Source organism: Alosa pseudoharengus, unplaced genomic scaffold (genome assembly GCF_046254945.1).
Source record: "Alosa pseudoharengus isolate Yale_2024_CS ecotype anadromous, Long Island Sound unplaced genomic scaffold, YU_APseudo_1.1 YU_APseudo_1.1_scf_1, whole genome shotgun sequence".
Lineage (NCBI taxonomy): Eukaryota > Metazoa > Chordata > Actinopteri > Clupeiformes > Clupeidae > Alosa > Alosa pseudoharengus.
Window position 1 is genome coordinate 41230242 of NW_027468564.1, and position 11943 is coordinate 41242184.

The following is an 11943-nucleotide window of genomic DNA, read 5'->3' on the forward strand; positions in this document are numbered from 1 at the left end:
AACACACAAAACGCAACAGTGATAGAGCAATCATAGTATCATGATATGATTGCCATCTGGCGGTAGTGGTTTGTGGGCCTATTGGGGTCAAGTAGGAAGCCCAGCAAGTTCCAAAAGTAGAAAAAAAGTTTTGCGAGATCTCGCAAAAGTGCATCATTTTTCTTTTCTTCTTCATGTTTTTTTCCCCATTACTTTTTTTTTTTTTTTTTAACCCATGTTTTTTTTCCCCCATGTCACCCGGAGGGCTCCGTAAAAAGAAATCCCTTGAATATGTAGTAAATTTCTTTATTTTGCAAGCAAAATTTTTCATTCACAAGCAAAAATGGCAAAAATCGCAGCCTTCTTTCCCTTTATTTTCTTTAGAAATGGATACGCTTGTCAATACCTTACAGGTAGTTAGAAACAACTCAAAAAATGATAGGCTGTTGTGTCTTATTAACACAGCACTTAACAGATAATCTGCCTTCTCTTTACATAATTGATCTTTTCTGTATTTATTGTTTGTGTATGTGTGTGTTTTTTTTTTTATTTATTTATTTTATTTATGTTTATTATTGTTGTATTATTATTATTATTACTGTCCTTTTTGTACTGTCTAATGTATATGTATTGTGTCGAATTGTTCAATAAAGCAATTAAAAAAAAAAAAAAAAAAAAAAAATCTTTGCTAGCAACTGTCCGTACAGGAAATGGACGAACAGACTCCGTCGTATCCAATGGGAGGGCACCATAGATTTATACACTAGATGTCGCCTTGACTACTGCTGTTCATACGAACGAATGCGTCAATCGAGACGCCATCTTGCTTCAGTGATCCACTCCTCTATAATGCATTAGCGTCAATCTGGGCAAAGATCTAGCGAAAATAAAATCACCATAAATCGTCAAAATCTCAAGCAATTATCTAGTTTTTGGGTTGTTCCAACTGACAGGCATGTATTTATGGTTGAGTCTAGAGAAAACTTAACCTGGCCCTAGCCAGATGAATGTCGTTCCGCTTAGCTCCGCCTAGCTTCACTCACATCCATCTGGAACCTCTTCCATTGAGAGTGATTTCTCCAACCAACTTTATGGTTTAGCCAATCAGGACGCAGGGCGGGAGTTTCATAGATGTGACATAGCGTAGAAGCGACTGTGAGACTGTTATCAGCGTCATGGGTTGGCTTCGATGAGAGTGGTTGAAGTAGCACGTCAATAGATGACGGACAAGTGGCTTCTTCAATCATATGCAAGCATTTTTTGATTAGGTCCAGCCTTCTGAAGCAACACTTCAATGGATCGGTTCCAGATGGATGAGTATAAGACGATAATAAAGATACGTTTTACCCGTCTAGCCCCATAGACTCCCATTCATTCTGCACTAGCTAGCGGCGGCCCCTAGAGGAACAATGAGTAAACTGCAACCAGGTTCGATACAATGAAAGTAAACAGGCTCTGGTTGAGGCCACATACCCCTCGTCTCGTTTACTCATGTAAGTTGTAATCTCACCAGAAGTTGCTGTAGATCTGTAGAACATTTACCTCTGCTACTACATAGGCTACGCCAGTCGTTACTTTTATAATCATGGGTCAGTGCCATGGGCAAACGAGATGTAGCTGAATTCATAAATGACAAAGCCATGAGAAAGGTGATTTTCTTACGTTTCAACAACAAAGAAACCGATCTGCCATCATTGTGAGAAGTTCCCAAATTTGTCGCTAATCGCTAAAAAGGTTTTCTATCGCTGGGGATGGCCAAACGTCGCTAAATAGGTAACGCTGACAATACAGGAGAACTAGTTTAGCGCTTCAGATCCCTGTACCAAGATGGCGGCGGTGTTGACGCATGCTGAGAAGCAGAAGGCGACATCTAGTGTATATATCTATGGGAGGGCACCAAGGGGGGGCAGGCGAATTCCCGGAAGTAGAAGCATCGATGTAGCGGTGGTTATCAACTCTCTGCTAACCCCATAGAACGCCCATTCATTTAGGATTTTTTTGAACTCCCATAACTTCATATAACATATATCCTGTGCCGATATTTTAGCTTCTGTGTAATCTACATAAACAATAAAAGGCAAAACAAGACTCGACTACCTCGTACGTAACGTTAGGTTCTCGTAAGAAGAATGTTTAGCATGTCCGGTTGAAGGGAAGCTAAGCCACCGAAGAGAGATAACCGTATTGTTTGGATAAGAAGCGTAGTCCAGCCAGCACGGAAACTCGTGAACAAAGCTATGTAGCCTACAATGAAAAATGAAAAACAGTAGTTTTACCGTTAGGTAGTCTAACGATAATCATTTCAGAGGTTTTCGATGGATTGACCGTAGGTCAGAAAAGTGGAAAGAAGATTAGCTTCAAGGCTATAACTTTTTTGTTTTGTTTTACCATGACTGTTTTGATGATCATGTGTGGTAGTTTCAACATTAACAGGACTTGATATCACTTGTGAGGATGATATTAATAATAATACATAAATAAATGTTTAACTTTGATGACTTTGAAGGCGAAGGAAGTGTGAGAAGAATTTCTGTGTATCTATCATATGAGTTACAAGATTGAGTTCGATGGCTAACGTCACGAAGTTAAGTGCGAGTCTGCGCAGTACTGGGGGGACCAACTGAAAAATGACTCTGTGCCCTCCCATTGAGAACGACGGAGTCTGTTCGTCCATTTCTTTTACTGTCTATGGAGGGCACTGAGATTTTTCAGTTGGTCCCCCCAGTACTGCGCAGACTCACACGTAACTTCGTTACGTTAGCCATAGAACTGAATCTTGTAAAGGCCCATTCACACCAAGAACGATAACGATAACTATAACCATAACGATAAAAGCGTCTCTCCCTGTGTTAATAAATGTGACGGCTAAAATTTGATGGGTTCTGATTGGCTATTAGCATTTTATCATTGTGAAAATTGCTCTGAAAGTGATCCCCAACGATATCGTTCTTCATGTCGTTATCGTTATAGTTTATGTGTGAACGTCGTCATTCATATTAACGAGAACTATATTTATTTATAGTTATCGTTCTTGGTGTGAATGGGCCTTAACTCATATGATAGATACACAGAAATTCTTCTCACACTTCCTTCGCCTTCAAAGTCATCAAAGTTAAACATTTATTTATGTATTATTATTAATATCATCCTCACCAAGTCGTGTTAATGTTGATGCTACATGATCATCTTCAAAAACAGTCATGCTAAAACAAAACAAAAAAGTTATAGCCTTGAAGCTAATTTTCTTTCCACTTTTCTGACCTACGGTCAATCCATCGAAAACCTCTGAAATGATTAGTGCCGTTTTTTTTAAAATTAGGTTTACTTTTTTATTATTATTAGGTTGCCTCTGTGTAATGCTTTACCTTAACATACGGTCGTGTATGCTAGGTTTTGCTTATGAGTTACCGTCATAGACAGTAGGCCTAAGGTGGACTGAGCTTCTTATCCAAACAATACGGTTATCTCCCTACGGCGCGAAAGAGAGATTACGTCATAGCTAGCTTCCCTCCAACCGAACAAGCTAACCATTCTTCTTACGGGTAACCAACGTTACGGACGAGGTAGTGGAGTCTGTTTTGCCTTTGTAGTGTTTATGTGGATTACACAGAAGCTACAATATCGGCACAGGATATATGTTATATGAAGTTATGGTATTTCAAAAAAATCCTAGAATGAATGGGCTTCTATGGGAGTTAGCAGAGAGGTGGTCCCTCCAGCCTACGTGCTTTATAGATAGATGTAGTTTTGAATCAAATGCAGTTGCCTTTTGTTGATATACAGATATCAAAGTAAAATAACATTTTGACCAATTGCATATTTCATTTATTATTAACATCAAAAAATCTCTCTGTCACAAGCATATACTGTAAGAATGTGAAAAAGTCTTTGCAGCAACAAACCAAAGTCAAATATCAGTGGATTAACACTCCCAGCTCTGAGAAAAATCCACTCACTCCATCTTCATCCCTTTAATCTTCACATAACATACAATAGATTCAAGTTCAAATTGTATGAAATTCAACACAGCATATTCAACACATTCAACAAAGTCTCTGCAGCAACATACTCCATTATTACTAAAGTGGATTAACACTCCCAGCACTTAGAAAAACCCTCCACTCTAACACCATATTTTTAATCTTCACATAACATACAGCAACATACAACATTCTGGGTTTAAGTTCAGATGTCATTAAAAGAAATTCAACACAGCATTTTATATCTAATATACTGTATGACACGTTTGGTCTGGTTGGACACTTGGATAAACAACCTGCTGAAAATATGTCATGTAAATGATAAATGATTCAATGGAGCATTAGAGAGAAATGTGTGTGTAAGGGAGAGAAATGTGTGTGTAAGGGAGATACATGTATGTGTAAGGGAAAGATGACAGAGAGAGAGCGAGAGATGTACCCACCTCTCCTTATTTTTTTTCCGTTTTTGTTTTTTTGTCCTATGGTCTTATGTTCTTGTATGTTATGTTGTATGTAACAATAGCTTGAGAGAGAGAGAGAGAGAGAGAGAGAGAGAGAGAGAGAGAGAGAGAGAGAGAGAGAGAGAAAGCAGCTACTGTAATACAGAGAGCAGGGGCAACAGAAGGAGAGATGATCTTGGACAGAAATACACACACTCAGAACCCCCCCCCCCCCACACACACACACATGTACAACAATGTAACAGGGGTGTGTGGCTCTCCTCTCCTGCGGGATTAGGAGGTCATGTGATCTGGCAGAGGGACACTGAGGAGCCATAATCAACATAAAACCCAGGATAGAGGGGCTCAGTGAATGTGGAGTGGAACGTGTGTATGTGGGTGAGTGTGTTAGAGGAGACGCTGTAGAAGGACAGAGTGCCTGCTGGCCAGTCCAGGTACACTCCTACTCTGCTGGAGCGGGAGGAGGGGGCAGGTATGGCAGTCTTCTTATCATTGTGCCAGACAGAGTAACTGTTACTAGAGCAGTCCAGTTTCCAGGACTTGGCATTACATCCAAACCAGCTGCTCCCACTCCCCCCTTTCCTCTCTATGCTTTTATAGGCCACTGCTATAAAAACTTTACGACCACTCCACTCAGCCTCCCAGTAGCAGCGTCCAGACTGACCCTCACACAGCACCTGTTCCCAGTGGGAAAATCTCTCTGGGTGGTCAGGATACTGCTTTTGACTCCCATGTGTCACCTTTCTGTTCCCCTCAGAGAGAGAGAGACGTCTGTGTGCTGTGTTTGGGTCCAGTGTGAGCTCACAGGCATCTGCACACAAGAGGAGAGAGAAGAGAACATCCTCATCAGAACATGGGGTAGGAAAGGACATGTTAACAACACACACACTACACACACACACACACACACACACACTACACAACACATACACACACACTACACAACACACACACACACACACACACACACACACACAGGGTTGATGGAAAGAGAAAAGAAAATCAGAGGGAGCAGCAAACACAGAGGGAACATGCAACAGACAGCAGGCCGGAGAAAGAACACACACACACACACACGCACACACACTACGCACGCACACTAAACACGCACACTACATTACACACACCACACACACACACACTCTACACACACACACACACACACACACACACACACACACTCTCACACACACTACACTACCAGGGGCGCCTTAATACCACCTGAGGCCCCTGGGCTACATGTTTTTAACATTTGATGAATTGTATGTTGCCATCTGCAAACAAGAGAGTCAGCACCAGGAAGCAATCCCCATCATAACGGGTGACTTCAATCACTGCAACCTGAAAACAGTCCTTCCCAAGTACCAACAGCACGTCACCTGTCCCACCAGGGGCAATCGGACCCTTGACCACTGCTACACCCCACTGAAAGACTCATACAGGTCTGTACCACACTGGTAAACTGGACCATTTGTCGGTGCTCCTGTTGCCGGCCTACAAACTGAAGCTAAAGCCTGAGCAAGCAGCAGTGAGAGAAGTTCAATGCTGGTCTGCAGAACACGAGTCTGAACTTCAGGACTGCTTGGACACAACTGACTGGTCTGTGTTCAAAGACTCCTCTGCGGAGCTGGACGAGTACGCCGACTCGGTGACGGACTACATCAGGTCCTGCATGGACTTGTGTCCGCCTTCCCATACCGTCCGATCCTTTCCCAACCAGAAGCCCTGGGTAAACAGCGCTGTTCGCCTGAGCCTGAGGGAGAGGACCGCAGCATTTACTTTCAACAACTCAATAAGATATAACAACTCAAGGTACACGCTAAGAAGGGCAATAAAAATGGCTAAAAAAACAGTATGGGAATAAGTTGGAGAATGACTTCAGCGTCTGTGACCCCCGTCGCCTGTGGAAAGGACTGCAGGCGATCACAGACTATAAAGCCACACAAGCTCTAATGGACACCCCCAATAAGATATGAATAAGCGATGAACATCAACTCAGCTCTGTGTCACTGGATACTGGACTTCCTGAGGAATAGAATTCAATCAGTCAAGGTTAACAATACAACATCATGCCCTCTGACCCTCAACACTGGAGCTGTGTGTTATCTCCTGTTCTGTTCTCCATCTACACTAATGACATGAGATCTCACCATCACTCTGTCAAAGTATTGAAGTATGCAGATGACACCACCATCATCAGCCTCATTAGTGACAATGATGAGTCCCAGTACCACAAGGAGGTGAAATGGGCTACGGACTGGTGTACTGAAAATAAGCTCCATCTTAACGCCTCAAAAACCAAAGAAATGGTTGTGGACATGAGAAGGTAGCCTAACACCAAAGCCCCGTCTATTATATGTAGTATAAGTATACTCTTTTGATCCCGTGAGGGAAATTTGGTCTCTGCATTTATCCCATTCCGTGAATTTGTGAAACACACTGAGCACACAGTGAACACACAGTGAGGTGAAGCACACACTAATCCCGGCGCAGTGAGCTGCCTGCAACAACAGCAGCGCTCGAGGAGCTGTGAGGGGTTAGGTGCCTTGCTCAAGGGCACTTCAGCCGTGCTTACTGGTCGGGGTTCGAACCGGCAACCCTCCGGTTACAAGTCCGAAGCGCTAACCAGTAGACCACGGCTATAACCTATATACTTTGGCTCACATATCAGCCATAATTTGAAATGGGACACCACCCACCTTATCAAAAAGGCAAATCAGAGACTTTATTTCCTAAGACAACTGAACAAGTTTCATGTCAACAAAACCCTTTTGGTGCTCTTCTACAAAGCCATCACTGAAAGCATCATCACATCTTCACAACATCCCCCCACCTCTCATCCACTGGATCCATAACTTCATCAGCAACAGACGGCAGACTGTGAGATTTGGCTAAACAACATCATCAACCATCATCACCAACACTGGAGCCCCCCAGGGCTGTGTTCTCAGCCCCTTCCTCTACACCCTGTACACCAACGACTGCAATAGCCCATCACCCGTCACCGCCTACTACAAATACGCTGATGACACTATCATAGTTGGATTACTTAAAGAGAAACTATGCAGTTTTGCCAATTTCTTTGCTGTTTTCTCGCTTTTTGCTCGCAGGTTTCTTTGCAGAGCTCCCCCTACAACACTCCTCAATCGGTCAGTCTGTCGTTTTCCTCTTTCCCTGTTCCTCTGACAACGGTTTACTCACTTTCGGCTTCTTTTCCCTGGCTCTGCCATTACAAATGTCTGAGAAACTCCATCGCTACCTTGTTTTAGCTGGTGCTTGGCGTGTACTGTATGTGTGTAGTGCAGTAAAGCAATTTGTTAGGCTGCAAGACTTTCTGTCTCTGAGGCCGTCGGCCCACCGGCCCAAAGTTGCAAGGGTGTTTTTTCTGCTCACAGGCGTTAGGGGGAAGTGAGACGGCCACCATTCAACCCTAAAAAGTCATATAACCATTTCAATGACTCTGAAGCTGTTCAGTTAAGGTAAATTAAGCTAAAAAAACTATATAGTTCCCCTTTAACAATGATAACTCCATCACAGCGGGACTCAGTTTCACAGTTTTCACAATGGTGTCAGGACAATTACCTTCAACTAAACATAGACAAAACAAAAGCACTGGTCATTCACACATCCAAGTCACCACCTGGACTGAACCATACAGTACCCACATCCACGGCAGTTTTAAATACCTGGGACTCATTATAGACAACAAACTCAACTTCAAGGAACATGTCACTGCCATCCAGAAACGCGCACAACAAAGACTACATGTGATACGCAAACTGAAAGCCCTCTCTGTTGCCCCTCACCTCCTGCTCCTACTCTACAAAAGCATCATCCAACCCACCCTGCTGTACTGCTCACCCTGTTTTTACACAATGCTAACCACCAGCTGCAAAAACAAACTCACTAAAATCACACATATTGCCTCCAAGATAATCAGTCTCCCCACACCCAGCCTATCAGACATGAATGACAGAGCCATCACACGCCTAGCACATACAATAGCAGCTGACACAGACCATCCCCTGAACCAATTCTTCACACTACTTCCATCCGGCCGCAGATACAGAGCACTGAACTGGACTAAAGCCATTTTCAAAAAAAGTTTTGTACCCACCGCCATCACATTGCTGAACAAGCTGTAATGCTGTCACCACCACCTCAGCTGCTTGTAGTTCTCACACTGGATGTGTCTATGTGGGTGTCTTAATGTGATGTGTCTTTTTGTGCTGAATGAGGATGGGTAATGCTGTGTGGATGAGATATGCCACATGGTGGATGGGATATATGTATTACATGTTTTTTATATGCTGTGTGGATGAGATATGTCAGGGGTGGATGGGATACATGTGTTACATGTTATATGTGTTTTATATGTGTTACAGTGCTATGGACATGAAAGAAGATGTGTGGAAATGATTATTCCTATGGGACAACAAAGACTCTATCTATCTATCTATCTATCTATCTATCTATCTATCTATCATTTGTTGTATTGAGAGGATGATTGGCTGTGATCTGCCATCACTCCATGACCTGCATGACTCCAGGACCCTGAGGTCATCCCTTAGTTATGCTGCTACAAGCCTGTAGGCTGCCAGGGGCCTCTCATGTGTCATGCTGTACAAGTTCTCCTTCCTCCTGTCTCTGCCATCTCTCTGATGTCTGGCTACTGGAACATGCCAACATGTCAATCTGTCTAACTCGTCTCTGTTCTCTCTCCCTATAGTAGGACCATGGCTTAAACTGCTCTCCACCAGTTTAACCTATACACTACCCAACAAGTCTGGAGTTACTATGAATATACTACATGAGTTTGAATAGGGCAAACAGTAATTGGAATTAAAATAAAAATATAGTCATTACAGTAATATTTTTCATTTAAATAATAATCCATTAATAATCCAATAATTCAAACTTTGCCTGCTTTTTGTATCCTCTCATTGTATTCTTTTCTTCCACTCTCACTTGAGACGCTCCACATGTTAATCTGTCTCTGTTCTGAGAATGGGTCTTTAGTCATAGTCAGCCTAAAGCCACCCTGAACTTTTTTGGTCATGTAGCAGTAACTGTTATGTTCTAGCTAGCTTAGGTAACAAGCTAACTTAGCTAACAAGCAAACAGCTCAACTTAACTCTATTCCTTCCCTACTATGAATCTAATATCATTAACTAGAACTAATAAACAGTATAGTTTAAAACGCGAGCACTGGATAGGTAATTAGTAGGTAAAAAGGTAATGGCAGCTAACTGGGCTAGTATTGGCTGGGCTAAGATAACGTCAAAGATACTGCTTTTATCAACCGTCTCGTACAGTAACGCTAACGTTACGTGAAAGCACCGCACATATAACGTGGGAAATACAAAGGGAGGAATGACTAGTCGGAAAACACTATAACACAATAACTATACAGAACAATTATATCATTAATAATAATACTAATGATCCGAATTTTATTAGTTCTAGTTAATGATATTAGATTCATAGTAGGGAAGGAATAGAGTTAAGTTGAGCTGTTTGCTTGTTAGCTAAGATAGCTCTTCTTTTTTAAGTGTTTCACCTCTTCTGAACTGTGGTGTTTACATGGATGTACCCAGAGCGGTATTTTCTATGTCCAGCGTTTCAGAATTAAAGAAGCGAGCTGATCGGCTGACTGGCCGTTCAGTAAGCAGTGCTGTGATTGGCTGTTTTGGGAAAATTTGTAAAAAAGTTTTGTACTTGTACATTCGTTTCGTACCCGTAGATCTGTTTCATGTCTGTAGAAAACAGATGCGCATTTGCAAATGGAAAATCCGTGCGTGCAAATATCGTTCGCAAATTCACAAAAAAAAAATTCTACACAGTGATAAAACGGATTTGAAGATGTACAAACCATTTTTACATGCACAAAATATTTTTACAGATACAAATTATTTTTACATGTACACAAATCATTTTTACGAGCACAAAATATTCTTACAAGCACAAAACTTTGGTACAGGTACAGAAAACTTTTGGCGAATTTTATACCATAACATAGCTGCTTAATAAAGAACACTTCAAAATCATTAGTAGATCAGTACAACACTCAACAGTAGATCAACACTTACATTTTCTCAGTTCTCCATGGAGATGTCTATAAAGGAGGGAGAGAGAAAGAGAGCGAGAGACAGACAGACAGATAGAGAGACAAAAAGAGAGTGAGGGAGAGAGAGAGAGAGCGAGAGAGAGAAAGAAAGAAAGATAGAGAGAGAGAGAGAGAGGGAGAATCATAACATTAGCACTCTACTCTGTAATCGTCAGCAGCATGTGAAATGTTCTTATTGTAAGGGTTTTAGAATAAAATAAATGTGTTCATGTTGTAGCAGAAGTAAATTCTACCATTATTAGTAGACAATAATCTTCACCAACTTGAATGTTTTAAAATGGCTACACAATAAAGTTGCTGTGTTACAAGAGCAATAGGCCACGCAAATCCTTGATATCAGTGACTTAGCAGGCGCAGATGGTGAATGTTTTCAGAGTACATCACACCCCTCATTAGTCATCTAACTCCAAACTATTAATGAAATTGATGAAAGTGCATTGACATTAAACCTGATTCTGACACGACTACAATGACACTCAACACGCTCCTCACCCATATGTGCTGCAATGAGCCACTTAAAGTATTGCTGTCAGTTGCTGCAGGTGTATTCTGAACTTTGTCATGATGATGAATGTTTTCAGAGTACATTATACTGCTCATTAGTCATCTAATTAGAAAACAATTAATGAAACGGAAGAAATTGCCACTTCAATTACATCAATATATAATGTATCACTGACTCAGCCATATCAGACATTAGACTGGACTCTGTCATGACTACAATGACACTCAACACACTCCTCACCTAACCCATATTTACTGCTGGGTAGAAAACACACTGAAATAATGTTGTGTGGTGAACATACTAGTACTGAAACCACATCTCAAACACACTGAAATAATGTTGTGTGGTGAACATACTGGTACTGAAACCAAATCTCAAACACACTGCTTAAAAGCCGGAGGAGAAAAAAAGTAAAGTCAAACACAAACCTCAATGTCTGCAGCTTACAGTTGATGTCACCTTTCAGTGCACTCAGAAGCTGAATTCCAGTGATGTTCATGTGATTGTCACTCAGGTCCAGTTCTGTCAGGGAGGCACTGTGCTGCACAGCAGAGGCTACAACCTCACAGGATTCCTCTGTCAGTTTACAAGCAGCAAGTCTGTATAGAGTGACAAAGACAGAGTGCAAAAGGCAGATAGGAATGGTGTCATTTCATTTATTCACTTGTATAATCACAATGTTGTTAAAGTCCATATAAAATCATAACATATGTTCAGATTAGGGATGGGCAATATAAACTAAACCACAATACAGGCTATTTTGGCGATATCCATATGAATGATGATATGAAAACAGTACTATTCACCACAGTTCTCTCAACCTTATGTAACGTCTTGAGAGCAGTGCAATCACAAAATATAAAACTTGATCCTGATTATCATCAGCAATGA

The 11943-nt window shown here is 41.5% G+C and overlaps 1 long non-coding RNA gene across 1 annotated transcript; it reads right to left on the reverse strand.

Annotated features, from left to right (window-relative positions):
- Positions 1-5118: 5118 nt before the first annotated feature.
- On the reverse strand, positions 5119-11578 carry LOC143128259 (uncharacterized). The gene is made up of 3 exons (XR_012987931.1): positions 11481-11578; positions 10510-10535; positions 5119-5231 (listed from the first exon to the last, which is right to left on the reverse strand). It is a non-coding gene; the product is annotated as an uncharacterized LOC143128259 (long non-coding RNA).
- Between the last annotated feature and the right edge of the window lie 365 nt (positions 11579-11943).